The sequence below is a fragment of the Battus philenor genome, unplaced genomic scaffold, assembly GCF_028537555.1.
Source record: "Battus philenor isolate CCGP_79_NKW_IND1 unplaced genomic scaffold, ilBatPhil1.0.hap1 SCAF_1, whole genome shotgun sequence".
Lineage (NCBI taxonomy): Eukaryota > Metazoa > Arthropoda > Insecta > Lepidoptera > Papilionidae > Battus > Battus philenor.
This window is the reverse complement of record NW_027181661.1, coordinates 18,938,376-18,954,460: the sequence shown is the minus strand read 5'-3', so window position 1 is coordinate 18,954,460 and position 16,085 is coordinate 18,938,376. Positions and strand designations below refer to the sequence as shown.

General features: G+C 36.8%; 1 pseudogene; it reads left to right on the top strand.

Annotated features, from left to right (window-relative positions):
- Positions 1-2,179: 2,179 nt before the first annotated feature.
- On the top strand, positions 2,180-11,844 carry LOC137920010 (NADH-ubiquinone oxidoreductase chain 1-like; annotated as a pseudogene).
- Positions 11,845-16,085: the final 4,241 nt, after the last annotated feature.

Genomic DNA, 16,085 nt, shown 5'->3' with positions numbered 1-16,085 from the left:
GGATCCACGCTGTAATCCTTGTTGCTTAAGTTAGGGCAGCCGATGCGTAGTAGCGTCATGACTGTGAAACTTGCTGACGGTGTAGTTGCGTGACGTGACAGTCAGACTGGTGGACGTTGTGGTGATGCTCGCGGGCGCATCAATACCTATCACTTTTGTTATTTTTCCAGATGCAGTTAACAATGAAACTTTGCTAGGCATTGATTTTATACGTAAAGCTGGTTTGGTTATTGATATTTTTAATGAAACGTGGTTCACAGCTGATCAACCTCAGGTCATTCACCCCTTGCGTTGTGAGAAATCACGTAACTTGATCGGGTGCGCCTCTGCCGACATGTTGCGTTCGGACGAGGGTATGATGCTGTCACCACCTGAAAGAGCAAGCCTTGCGCAGACATTGCAGGAATACGTGGACATTTTCCGAGAAGGGGGAGGACCGACGTCGTTCGCTGAACACCACATTGACACCGGCACCCACCCGCCGATCGCCGTCCCGCCGTACCGCCAGACTCCTGCATACCTGACTTATGCTTGCGAACTTCGCTCACCAATTGCAGCTCAGACGGACTTGCGTGCAGTTGTCGAAGCGGAGAACTACGTGCCGCAAATCACACCTTATCTGCTAAGACTCGCAGATACTCTCCAGTCCAGTAAAGAAAGTATTGAACACCAACAAGACCTCCGCAAAGCTGTTAAAGATAAAATTCATAAAAGTGACAGTCTCGACGTCGGCGACCTCGTATTGATGAAAACGCACGTTCTCAGCAACTCTGCAAAAGGTGTCAGCGCTAAGTTCGTACCTAAACGAGACGGGCCTTACGTCGTTCAGAAGAAAGTTAGCCCAACTACGTACCTGTTAGCGTTTCCTGATAAGTCCGACATTACCATTGGGAAGTATCATGTCTCTGACTTAAGACGCTATCATTCGCGAGAGGGTGAATGCACTGAGATTCCTGAGCCTGTGGCTCCAAAACGTCCTCGCGGCCGACCGCGAAAGCTTGTGTCGGTTTGACCAGTTGTGAGGTCACTGGTCCTGGTCAAAAGGGGGAGTATGTAATAATATTGCTATATAAAAAGCCGCCATATGTGAAAGTTCCCGCGGACGTCGTCACAACGCTTAACCTTTTGTTAGTCTCGCCCACTCGTCTCGCTCACTCGCACGGCGTGCACGATACGCGCTCTTGCTTGCTCTTGGCAGGTAGCCAAGACGCAGCACGTGCGCCCGCGGCCGTTGGAGTTCTAGAGAGTCGGATTTGGGCCATGGTTCGATGCGCAACCGCGCGTAGGCGAATTATTCATTTTCCGCGCACAAATTGTTTTAATAACTAAATAAACGTTTTTCCACATCACAAAAATTAATTATAATGATAAAATTAGTATATTAAAATATAAATAATAAATTTAGATTTATGAAAAATTAAGTAAAGGAATTAGGCAAAAATTTATATTCACTTGTTTTTCAAAAACATGTCTTTTTGAAAATAATATAAAGTCTAATCTGCCCACTGATAAATTATTAAAGGGCTGCAGTATTTTGACTGTACAAAGGTAGCATAATCAATAGTCTTTTAATTGGTGACTTGTATGAAAGATTGGATGAGATATAAGCTGTCTCTATTTAATTTATAAAATTTAATTTTTAAGTTAAAAAGCTAAAATAATTTTAAAAGACGAGAAGACCCTATATAGTTTTATAATTTAATTAATTAATTATTAATATATAAATTTTATAATTAGAATTAATTAAATTATTTTATTTGGGTGATAGAAAAATTAATTTAACTTTTTTTAAAATTTAACATTGATTTATGATTTAATGATCCATTAATAATGATTATAAGAAAAAATTACCTTAGGGATAACAGCGTAATTTTTTTTTTAGTTCTTATAAGAAAAAAAGTTTGCGACCTCGATGTTGGATTAAGATAAAATTTAAATGCAAAAGTTTAAAATTTTTGATCTGTTCGATCATTAAAATCTTACATCTTCTGAGTTCAAACCGGTGTGAGCCAGGTTGGTTTCTATCTTTAGAAAATTATAATATTTTAGTACGAAAGGATCAAATATTAAAAATAATTTTTATAAAATGAATGTTATTAACAAATTAATAACTATTTTGGCAGAAAAAATGTAATGATTTTAGAAGTCCTGAATATATAATTATTTATATATATAGTAAATGATGATAAAAGATATAATATTATTTATTATTGGGATATTAATTATAATTATTGGTGTTTTAGTAGGAGTTGCTTTTTTAACTTTATTCGAACGTAAAGTTTTAGGTTATATTCAAATTCGAAAAGGGCCTAATAAAGTTGGTTTTATGGGAATTTTACAGCCTTTTTCTGATGCTATTAAATTATTTACTAAGGAGCATACTTTCCCTAATTATTCTAATTATTTATCTTATTATTTTTCTCCTCTTATTAGATTTATTATTTCTTTAATATTATGAATATTAATTCCTTATTATTTTAATATAATTAGATTTAATTTAGGAATTTTTTTTATGTTGTACTAGTTTAGGAGTTTATACTGTTATAGTTGCTGGATGATCTTCTAATTCTAATTATGCTTTATTGGAAGTTTACGAGCGGTTGCTCAAACTATTTCTTATGAAGTTAGATTAGCTTTAATTATATTATCAAGAATTATTTTAATTATAGATTTTAATTTAATATCTTTTTTTTATCAGGAAATAATTTGATTTTTATTTTTAATAATTCCTTTAAGATTATGTTGAATATCATCAAGATTAGCTGAGACTAATCGAACTCCTTTTGATTTTGCTGAAGGAGAAAGAGAATTAGTTTCTGGGTTTAATATTGAATATAGAAGAGGAGGATTTGCTTTAATTTTCTTAGCAGAATATTCTAGAATTTTATTTATAAGATTATTATTTATTTTAATATGTATAGGGGGTTATAGACTTAGATTAATTTTTTATTTAAAATAAGTTTTTATTTCTTTTTTATTTATTTGAGTACGAGGAACCTTGCCTCGATATCGTTATGATAAATTAATATATTTATCTTGAAAAGGTTATTCACCTATTTCATTAATTTTTTTATTATTTTTTATTGGGGTAAAATTTTTTTTAAATTAAATAATATTTTTAGTATAAATTAATAGAATAAATATTCTTTCTTAAGTTTTCAAAACAAATGCTTATACAAGCTCATTAATTTAAATATTAATTAAAAATTAAGTTATCTCAAAATTTGTTAATAATAGGATTAATAATAAAATAAGAAAAGTATATAATAGTTAATAATTGGCCAGTAATAATATAAGGATCTTCGACTGGGCGTGCTCCAATTCAAGTTAATAAAAAAATAGTAATAATTATAATTCAGAAAATAATTTGGTTAATAGGATAGAATTGAATTCCTTGTATTTTTTTTAATTAAATGTAAATGGTAAGATAATTAAAATTAAAATAGATATAACTAAAGCAATTACTCCTCCTAATTTATTAGGGATAGATCGTAAAATTGCATAAGCGAATAAGAAATATCATTCAGGTTGAATATGGATAGGAGTTACTAATGGATTAGCAGGAATAAAATTTTCTGGATCTCCTAATAAATAAGGATTAGTTAAAGTTAAAAGAGTTAATAATAAAATTAAAATAATGAATCCAATAAAATTAAAAATCCTTAAATGTAAAAAATGGGTGAAAAGGAATTTTATCTAAATTACTATTAATTCCTAATGGATTATTAGATCCTGTTTGATGTAAGAATAAAAGATGAATTATTGTTATTATCGCCTCAAATTGCCAAAAGAATTATACCCTTTGCAGTATATACATATAACAATACTATTTGTTGGTAACGACAACGGTATACAAAAAAATCAAATTAATTTTCATTTCATGAATGACGACGTATATCCGCTGCCTGTCGACAATTACCCACGTTGCATTCGTTGATTTGTACATCATTCGCATTTCTGAAAGTGGCTCTGTAATAAGAGAATAACAAGAGACAATTACTTTTAACGTAAGTTTTACAAATGTCAGCTGTGTTTGTTTCACGCCGAACGTAGCACACTATCCACAGTCCACTCTTTGCTGCCGTCGATTCGTAACCCGAAGCCTGTTGCTCGCCGCAGATTGCCAAAAGATTTATACTCTTAGCAGTGTAAACGTATAGCGGTAATATTTGTTAATAACGACAATACTAGACAAGAGAAACACGCTACCATTACTTTCATGATTGAGCAACGAATGTTTGCTGCGTGTAGGCAATTACTCACTGTACATAGTCGTTGATTTAGACATCATTTCCATTCATAAAAGTGGCTCTGTAATGAGTGTATTTGACGACCCATCCATTTTTACGAATGGGCTACAAATGTAAGCAGTGATCACCAGCGTGTCGTCGGCGTAACATGCGACGCTCACGCCAGCGGGGAGATTGACTCGCAGAACCGCATCGTACGCGAGGTTCCACAAGAGAGGTCCTAAAACCGACCCCTGCGGCACCACGCGCTTGATCTCCCTCTGGTTCCTCCTTCCGTCTTGATGTACACGATGTACCCGTCTCGCAAGTAGTCGCCGATGACGCCTCGCAAGCAGGGAGAGACCTCGTGCTGGATCAGTCCTTCCCTTATCGCATCCCAGGGCAGTGAGTTGAAAGCGTTGACGATGTCGAGGCTTATCGCCAACGCTACACCACCCCGAGACACGGCCTGCTCCGACAAGGACCGAACGCGCATGATCGCGTCGACGGTCGAACGCCTCTGACGGAAGCCAAACTGGCAGTCGGCGAGATCGGGACCGACGCGAGGCAGATGCCCGCCGATACGGGCGGCAAGTATCCTTTCGAACAGCTTGCCGCACTCGTCCAGCAGGCATATGGGACGGTACGCAGAGGGAGATTCTGCGGCCCTGCCTTCTTTCCTCAAGAGGACCAATCGCGCCTCCTTCCAAGGCGTGGGAAACGTGGCTCGGCGGAGACAGCTCGTGAATAGCTCCGCCAGCTTGCCCCCCAAAGACGCCAGACTGAGTATCGCTATGTTTAGCGCTCTGAGGCGGCTCATGGCTCCTCACCCCCGTCTTATCCGTCCACTTCCACGGATGTGCCGGGAGGTGTGCGGAAGGACTTCCATCTTCCGGAAAGAGAGTATACTCTCTTCAGAAAGACCAGTTCTAAGGTCTCCGTCGTCGGGAGCATCCAGGGCCAGAGTTTTCCCAGCACCATTCGGTATGGACGCCCCCACGGATCCCTGTCGAGTCCCTGCAGGAGCTCGATCCAGGACCGTGCCTTGGCGATCGCCATCGCCTTCTGCAGCGTCTTTGTAGCCGCCCGGTACTCCCTGTATAGTCTGGCCATCTTCTCCTCTGGAGCTCGCCTTCGCCTCCTTCAGGCTCTGTTGTACTGGCGGCGGCTCAGCAAGTAGACCTTGCGTAGTTCCGCAATTTCCGCCGACCACCATGCACAGCCCCGCGCTTGGGACGACCGGCCCGGGGCACCGACACTACGCAAATTTGCGTCAGCGTCTCCCGGAACCAGTTCGCTCCCCTTTCCGGTTCGGACAGAACCTCTTCGGCGTTCGGTTAATCGGCAACGCAGGCGGCGGCCTTCAGCTGGTCTTTGTCCAGCCACTTCAAACACCAGCACCGCGTAGTGCTGCCGTCGCGGCCGCCGGAGTCAGCGACGGGCCTGCGGATCTCAAAATTGAAGACGATGTGGCGATGGTTAGAAAGAGTGACCACTTCCTCTGCAACCCGTCAGCCCGATAGCATACGCACATCAGTGGGAGTGGCCCATGTTAAGTCCACAACCGACTTCCCCTGCCAGCGCACGCACTTTTTGACGGTTCCCCTCTTGACAAGTCGGAGATCCAGTCGGGCTGCCCACTCCAAAACAGTGTCTCCCTTCGGATCATCTCTAGTATTCCCCCACGCCACATGTGTGGCTAAAAACAATTTGGAAAAGGACACACAATCCACAGTGGAAAAGATAATAATAATTAATACAATGTCCTACTATCGCTTTTTTCAAGCGAATATAAATCACTGTACGTACTAGTACAGTAATTTATATTCGCAAGATTTATTGCAGCAAGGTCAGTGTTCTATGGATGTAGCAGTGGTTGCTGAGCCTTACTATGTTATTCCTTGTGAAAATTGGGTTAGGGACACTGAGGGGTTGGAGGCCATCATAGCAGCAGGAGTTAATAACAATGTAGCTTCTAGACTCATTGCCAGAGGTAGAGGTTATGCAGCGATTCTATGGTGCCGGTTATTATTGGAGCGTACTTCTCTCCTTACAGAAGCCTCGCCGAATTCGAAACATTCCTGGGTGAGTTGGAGGTTGTAATTCGTCAATGCTCGCCTCGATCAGTTTTACTTGTTGGCGACTTAAATGCCAAATTTTTGGCTTAGGGTTCCTCAGCCATTGATGCCCGCGATGAAACCCTAGAGGGTTTGACAATATGACGGGTTTATTAATCCTAAACCGAGATACGATAAACACATGCATTAGCAGGCATGGAGGATATAGGACATAGCACGACGCGTTCACGGGTGAAGAGTTCTGGAGGAAGTAGAGACGTTATCCGACGATCTTAAATTCAGTTTAGTGTCTTAGATTCCCCAGATACCCCGTGTGTCCATCGCTCTCGCAAAAACTTTAATATAAGGTCAACCATGAGATGAGCCGTGAGAGGTCGTGACCGATTGGATCAAATATAAGATGAAAAAAGTTATACAAATAGATTTCTCGCACGGTTTTGTATGTCGCTTGATTATTTTCTTATGTATTCAACGCTGGCAGAAATGTAGGTTTTTAGCAGGTGAGCTGGTGCACGCGTGCTGCGCAGCAGAGCTCAGAAGGGGCTCAGAAGATCGCATAGACCCACAGGACCGTGTCCCTGCATTCGGCCCTTATCCTTGCCGGGTTACTTCCTCTGAACCTACAGGTGCATGAAGCAGCCCATTTATTTGAAATAAAGAGAGGATTTTCTCGGTAAGTGGTGGGGGGCCGGGACCTGGAGTTACCGGTTAGCTACCGGAAACTTCCACACCCGTCTGGTCAGTTTGATGCATAGAGGATAGAAGAGTGCGGCGTTCTGCGTCATGCAGGAAACCGCACAGCTGCACAGCAAGAAGCTCAAATTGGGCGGCTTCTGTACTGTATACCAAGTAGAGATGCCGACATTGGCGGAAGCGACATGGTTTGCGGCCGGCGGGTCGGCGCAGTCATGCGCCATACTGAGCGACTCGTGGTCCGCCCTCCAAACAGTCGCATGGTCTGACACCCACCATCCCTTAGCGTTAAGAGTGAAAGAAAATATTATTAAAGCGAGAAAAATGGAAAGTCGTGAGTCTTTACTTGGTAAAAGCGCACCCGGGGACGGAGGGGAATGAGAGGGCAGATCAACTGGCCAAAGACGCGGCCCTGAAGTGCAAAAGAAGACCGGACTACGTGGAATGCACCATCTCATTCGTCAAGCGGCACTTAGGCTGGGAACGCTTGACGCAATGGAAAAGGAGGTATATGGAAAGAACGACGGCATCGACAAAGCGGAAGTTCTTGCCGGACGCACGACGTTTCAGCTTATCGCGTGCTCCGCAGTGTCGAGGTGGACGCGGTTTTGGTCCAGCTCTTCACGGGGCACTGGGGGTTCTCCGAGTACCTTCACCAGTTTAAGCTCAAGGAGGACCCCACGCGCTTCTGTGAGCCGGGCGTGGACCAGACCGTAGTCCACCTGGAAGCCCACTGTCGCGCGTTCGGAGGACGCCGAGTCGCCTCCGAATGCCGGTTAGGTAAGAAGAGTGAGGAGGCGATTATCGCCTCCATCATGTCAGAGGAAGAGGAAAGAAAACACTTCTCAACTACTGTAAGAAAGTAACCAAAACCGCAATAGAGAGAAATAAAATTTAATTATAGGCTCAAATATTGTCAGATAGGAAATAGGTATGGCGATCTTTAGTATAAAATCGCACTTATATTACGCGGCCAATTATTGTTAACTATGCAACGCATCCACCTTACGGAGCATTCATTGGGATCTACGCTCGGAGGTTGAACGCACGCGCCCTTCTCTCTGCCTTCTATTCCACAGGTATACTTAATTGTGTAGCTATAACAGTATGTATATCATTTGGTTAGCGACTGGATCATAACGTTTGAAGGAAATCATTTGTAATTGAGGGAGCAGATAAATCTTGCAGATGTCTCAAGAACTGCGATGGCTTTCGGTCATCTAACTCTTCGTGCAAAAGTAACTGTTTGACTTTAGGCTCCTGAGACGCAGATAATCGCTTCATAAGCTCTGCTTTTAATTTATTTTATTTATCTGTTGCGGGTGGTTTAGTAATAATAACATTCACCTCGACTGCGTAGCGATGTTCCAATTGAGCAGCGGTCTGGTAAAACTTGGTCGAATCAGCCGTAACATTTGCTAACACAAACCCTTCGATCTGCGCGACCCACAAAGCCGATTCTTCTGGCCAGAATGGTGGTCGAACGCCAACTCGCATTGCTTCCGCGGCGGCATCTCCGAACAGCTTCTTCTTTTTCTGTGCTTCTTGCTCGTTAGGCATTGTCGTAGGTCACGACTATGGTTTAATGTTGCCCGGTTGTTCACTAATTTATCACAAAAAGAGTTGAAAAAAATTATATAGGGACCTACAAATGACACTAACAATTCGGTGCTACAAGGAAATTATATATATATATATATATATATATATGTATATATATATTTCTATATACAGGGAGGCCGGTAATGAATGGATAACCTTGAAATGTCTTATAGTACAACTTATGTCCGTTTTGAAAAAAATACGAAACATAATATATCACAAGTAGTACCTTTGATATATTTTTTTTAAAGAAAAGTCGATTTTTTTCCATCTTATTTTACTGTCTTGAACACTATGACCAAAAATGAATGATTTCTATTGGTTTTTTGTTATTTTATTATTATATACTAAGAGAGACAATTCAATTTAAAAAATGTTCCCATATTACAAATTTTGTTACTTAGTCAAATTTTCTCCTTTTCTACATTAATGGCAATAAGTCACTATTTATGGAAGATACATTTATGAATTATACCATTATAATATCTACATGAAAGCGACATTATTTAAAATTATTGGCCACCCATACGTTCATACATTTTTTTCATCCCCAAGAGGTTTGAACTTCGCTTAAATAATATTTTTTGCATGTTTTTCAGAAATAAATTAATTTGCGAATTTTTTTAAATAAAAACTGCAAAAGCTATTCATACTGTTTACTTTTTATCTATTAGCACAGTTAGTGTATAATAATAAAATAACCAAAAACCAATAGAAATCATTCATTTTTGGTCATAGTCAAGACAGTAAAATAAGATAGAAAAAAATCGACTTTTCTTTAAAAAAAATATATCAAAGGTACTACTTGTGATATAACATATTATGTTTTGTATTTTTTTCAAAACGGACATAAGTTGTACTATAAGACATTTCAAGGTTATCCATTTATTACCGGACACCCTGTATATATATATATATATATATATATATATATAAATATATATATATATATATAAATATATATATATATATATAAATATATATATATATATATATGTGCAAGGCAATGATCTTTGTTTACGCTGGTAGAAACATTTTTTGATAGCAATAACGAGCAACGTGAGTGATGGCAAGTGAAAACTTGCAGAGTGCGTTAATATTATTTAAATATAACATCTCGCAAGACCGGCAGCGTGACGAAGTGAAGTTTTTTTCACGAAATGATATAACAGAGACAGGTTGAAATTTCTCACAATACAGGATGTTTGATCTACTCATAATCAATCAATTTTTAAATTTTGAATTTTATTGTTCAAGTAATTTTGTTCATTAATTTTTGGTAAGATTTTAATTTTTATATGGTTCATTCATGTAAGTTTTATTAATTCATTTCATTTAAGTTGGTATTTTGATTATCAATCCTTTTTAAAGGTATTTTAACGAAAAGTTAATACAAAAATATTTAAAATCGTTTGCTATAAGTTTTTTACATTATAACAAGAGATATTTTTGTATACACTAATTATATATTGTATATAACTTTAAATACGAAAAAAAAACTTACCCACGAGCTGTTTTGTGTGGAAAACTAGACAAATTTTTAAAACTAGGTGGGTAACATTTTTTCACATTACTTAGTTTTGCCCCTTAATTAACATTATTTTTTGGTTTCAATCTATACATTCGCGAAATTATAACTAAACTACGCGTCTGGCACGTTCGCGCTCCGCAAAGCTTGCAAAAGACTAAATGTGAAACGTTACCGCCCTTTTGGAGATTCCAAGGATCTATACGTAGACACGCCCACTCATTGTATTCAAAGAAAAATCCATAAAAACATTTCATCACGTACCACGTTTGTAACACTTTCTTTTTAGAGAATTACTGGAAAATTCGTGGATTCTAACAACGCCGTATCTAACAAAGTTTAGGAAGGTTTTGCCTAAACTAAAAGCTACCTTAAGGTACTCGAAATATCACTCTTAGTTACGGGAACGGAGTGACCACAGCGTGCTTTACCGTTGTTTCTGTTTAACTATTTCTGTTAAAATGGTCACCATGTCTATTGGCATTTACAGTTAAACCGGATCCAAGAAGTACGAGCGCCGGGGTTTTTTAAAAAGCTTGCTTATTAGTCAATAAGTAATCGAGCTTCAGGACTCCCTCAGTAGCTTCGGCTCGGGTCATTGCTTCAAATTTAGGTCTCTGGATCGGACGGGGTCGTTGAGCTCTGAGGATGCTCGAACGGAAGCTCGTTAGAGTAGAGAAGGAGCCCGGTTTGGATTGTCATTCGATATGTAATTAGCATTCCACCGGAGTACAGGCCAAGTAAACAAAGATACCCCAGGAACGCATCTGTCATTAATAGAACTCATGCTTGGTAGGCAACAGTATCGCGTTTATGTAGAGGGCATGTGATTTTTGCTGTTATGTGGAAGAGTGTATATATCTTGTAGAGTTACGTCTATACAAATATTTTTTAGTATGGGCGATATGGTCTGATATGTTTTAGTTATTAATTATATTGAAAAAAATCATGTAAAATCTCTCTTTTTGTTGAATAAAAAACATTATTTAAAATTACACATAACCCAAAATAGAATCAAAGTGATCTAACTTTTTTAATAATAAAAACAATCGTGTTCTAACAAAAAACAACAATACAAAACAAAGCCTTATCAAGTTTTATCAACTGCAGTGGGTCTCTACCAAAAAACGTGCCATTAAAAAGTTACGAACGACTTAAATTACTTAGAGAAGTTTGTCTTTTCCTTTTTCTTTTCACGTATTAAACAACAAAATACACCCATAGCTTACAGAGCTAAAAGGCCGAAAAGTCAGAGAGATAGTTAATACGTTCAAATACGGGAATTCGTAAAGCTTAAATTTATTGTAATAACAAGCGATATGTTTATTGTAATCGATTTGTACATTTTCTAACGTTACAGTAATTATTACTTTTATTAAAACAATTAATTCAAGGTCTCTTTAAATCTGTTCATCGTCATATCAGCTGTAAGACGGCCCATGCTGGACATGGGCTGCGCCCATTTCCAATAAGATATATCAGGGTCGTCTATTCACCTCGCTGGTTGACATCCTTCGCCGCGCTTGCCGCTCCGTGGTCCCCGTAAAACCTTAAGGCTCAAACAGTCATATGTTCTGCACGCTGTAGCTTTGCATTAATTCTTAACATGCCAAAAAATATTGAGGCCAAGTTTTAAACATGCCATAGTTTAAAGATTTGCTTAATTTTAATGAACGTCCTCCTCAAAATCCATGTTTTTTCAATTGAAATATAATAAAAACAGTGCTTAGCTGACCTTTACTTGATAAAATAAATACTCCCACCAACTTCCAAGTCTAAAAGCCCCTCGAGTCTGACGGTAACGTGTCTGTATTGGGTAGAAATCTCTTACATATTTATGTATAAATATATATTTAATTTCCAAGAAACTTTAAATTCCGATGCAAATGTACCACACATGAATAAAAAATATTACAGAAATAGCGCATAATAACTTGAGCACTTGAGTCACTGAATAAAATTTCATTTCGTAGAACACAACTTGTTCAGTCGCGTACGCGGACGGTAAATATACGAGTATACAAGCGTAAGCAATAAATTTGTATATAATCACTGTGTGGCTTTAATATTGCATGCATATTGTCTGTAAGATATTACCTAGAGCTTTTGTATCTCGTTCGTTCCCGACTCTTAATAGTCGATATATGTTGTATTTTATTTTATTAATGTGCAATAAACAAACAGTATTATAAACCAAAAAGAAATACACAATTATTTCAAACATGATATTTGATATCATGTTTCATACGTTTTATTAAAAACAGTTACAAATTTTGCCGTAAATCAGTAACAGCTTAATTTATTTATTTTATTTAAATAATTGCATTATAATTATCTATATTATAATATAATTATACATTATATAATATATATTAATTAATCGATAAAGATGTGAACTTCGTAATTGGCACAGTTAACCAATTAATTTTATATTTTTGTATATACGAACTTTTCAGCTGTGAAGAAGCTTGAAATAAATAAATAAATAAATAACAGCTGAGTCTGGTTACAGAACCTGGCTCAGCCTTGCGATCAAATCTAGTTCAATAACAGCTTGCGTATCCAGCAGTGTCCTTCACCACCCGCATAAGGGGAGCAAGTAAAAAAATTCATGTATAAATGCAAATTTAAATGTCCGATATATTAATGTCGACGTTTCACAAGTGCAAAGCGAAGCCTATTAGGAAATATAATTTTTTGTTTCATTGTTTAAAAAACTTTGAGCTTTTTCGCCGAGATATCTTTTATAAAATTTAAAGCCGAGATTACCAATGTTGTAAAATATTAAGGCGCTATTCGATTGTTCGTTCAAAGCCAAGTAGCTGAGGCGATTTGATTCAAATTAGTTCAACACATTTTGATTAGCTAAAAACTCCCGGATGTTGAATATGGTTTACAATATTACTTTAATATAGTTTAATAATACACTCCCTTGTAATTCATTGAATTTTCTCGTATTTTATTTTATTTACTTAATTTAATTTATTATACACGCTAGGATACATTTAAATAGTTTCATAATAATAAACAAAAATGTAAAATGGGCCGTCTTATTACACAAAGCAATCTCTTACAGACAACCATAGTATGGAAAAGATTGAAGTAAAAATTAATGAGTAGTTGACGTGTGCAAAATATACGTATATGCAAACATACATAGGTATATAACCTATATACTAATAATAAATAAGGTATAATACATATTACGGTATAATAGATATTATAAATATAATACAAAAATAAATAAAAACACCAAACTAATTTGGATCGCACTTGCCTCAGAAAGAATAAAAAAACAGAGGAAGATAAAGAAATGAATTAACAGATAAATAATCATAGGTCTAGTAAATGGTTCTTAATCATTTTCTTAAAAATAGGTAATGAGATAGCACGTGCTATATTCCGCGGTAAATCATTTCACAATCGAACGGCCTGTGTGGTAAATGATTTGGCCATAAACGGATTTTAGAAGCTTATTAAACAAAATACTTATAAAAGTGAAAAGGGTTTTTAATGTTAACAAAGTTTGTGAATGGGTTGCTCTAGATACTGGATCATCGACGCAAACTTCGAGGGTCGACAGGGTTGACGGCGGAGACAATGTAGCGAAGTAACGCTCAAGTATAGAATAGCAATTTTCATACAATATACTCACGTAAAGATTTTCTATAAGTGATATTTTATGTATCTGTTAATTGTTTGTAACCTGAGTTTTGTTAGTCATTTATTTGGAAGTTGTACGAGTAGTTGACAGTGTTCATTAACTTAAACCCAAAGCAAAAGTACGTGCACAACATGCCTACATATTAAGAATTGTAAAAAAATAATTTAACTATTTATAAGAGATTTCCACATATGAATGGACTGGTGCATCACGATAACTTTGAAACGATACGGTTAAAAGAATTCTAATTTAGTAGGATATTATTATTTTGCTTAGTAAATACAGCTAAGAACTGGTTTGACGAAGTATCATCGGCAATTAGATTGGAGGGACGAAGCTTTTTATTGAAGTAGCTACAAAACTTGAACATCATTTTTAGCGCATTAATAATAATTATCAAGAATGAGTAATCCAAAGGTTCCCTTTCAAAAGGTATGATCACTCGGAGCTTGTGGGAGACCGCCAGTGTAGCTACTAGCGGTAATAAAGTTAATATTGTTATATTAGTGTATTTCAGAGGGATCACTAATGTCCTAATCATGTATAACAATTAAGAGTTTGGTGTTAATGACAATATGTTTTTATTAAATTGTTTTGTGATGCATATTTTGTTTCGTTATTCGTATGTGTCCCAGCCACAGAAATCAAAAATAAAATATTATTCTTGTTGTTTTCAGCCGATGGACGTCCGCTGCCAGGTTCCTAAGGCCGTTCTCTCTCAAAGATCGCCACGATGACCGGTCCTGCGCCGACTGCATCCAGCGACTTGTCGCGACCACAACTAGGCCGTCGGTCCACCTAGTGGGCCGACGGAGAACATTATATATATATATATATATATATATATTTGTATAAGCATGTAAACATAAGGTATGCAAGCACGTATATATTTAATTAAACATAATGAAGCACCGTTGCACCTTCGCACCTTTGTGGAACTAGTCGGCAGTCCGCTCGGTCCACCGGCAGTCCGGTTTTATTAATGTCAAATATATAACAGTTATTATATATGTTTTAACTTACTATGTGGTTTGCATAAGACAGAGTTATTTTCGGGATCGCCACGCGGCAATCTAACAATAACATAATATTATAGAGTACATTGAAAAACACGTCCCGTGGCAAAATGGTTCATTTTTCTTAACGATTATACAGATTTTAGCAATTTAATGATCTCTTTGTCGACTAGTGTTTGAAAATTTCGGCACTCACTTAGAAAAGTGTAGAAATCTAAACGGGTTTTTTGATGATATGGTGATGATAGGTATGAATATTTAGATAATATAATTCTTGAAAAAATGTTAGGAATTATCTTTCCTTTAAATAATCAAATGTTAAAATATCCTTAATGTTTATATATATATATATTTATTCATATGCATGTAGTAGTCCAATTTTATTTATTTGTAAAGATTGCTTGCTTGCTTGCAATGTACATATATTGAAATACCTAGTGATCTTGGTTCTTCTGCAGATCTACTTATTGATGATTCGATCTCGCGGCGAAGCTCCGAGCATAGCGCTCTCCGTTGAATTCGTATTAATACATATTGAAATTATTTATTGTTCACTATCTGACCTTTGTCTGTACTGCCATAACTTATATGTCCGTCGTATTCCAATAAAAAAAGATAAATTAATGTAACACATTTTCCCTAATATGTTACATAAATTTATTTTTCTTTTTTTATGAGCTCTCTATGGTACGTAATTGATAATAGGTTTAAAAGCTTTAAGCCTCTTCGCTGACAACTAAGTTTTCCATTCACCCCCCTATAGCTCGTACACCTCCAACCAAACACTTTGTATATACACTTAATGCCAAGTGATTTGCAGTGAACAAAATATAAACAAGGTTAATAAAAATGAAATGCATTTCTTTCTTAACGATTTATTAGATAAAATACACTAACATCAATACAAACAGCGAATATATTATATTATTAATAGAAGATAAGTTATTTCAATATTTTGTAACATCTTTAGATCCTTTAATGTTTTTTTAAGTTTAAAAGTAAAATTAGGGAGAACCTAACTTTTAAACTACAATCACATAATAAGCGCATAGCTCAGTTTCTTTGCTAAATGATTTTATTTCGAGCCAACGACTTTCATATTTATTAGTATTTTCTTATTAACTAACTTTCAACACATCATGAAAAGAATGTGTGATGATTTCATATTTTTAATACTCAATAACTACTTGTGTATAACATCAACTTTCGAATACTACTCTTCCTTTGCACCAGTTCCGATCCTTTCTTACGATTCTTATACATTTAGATACGTAA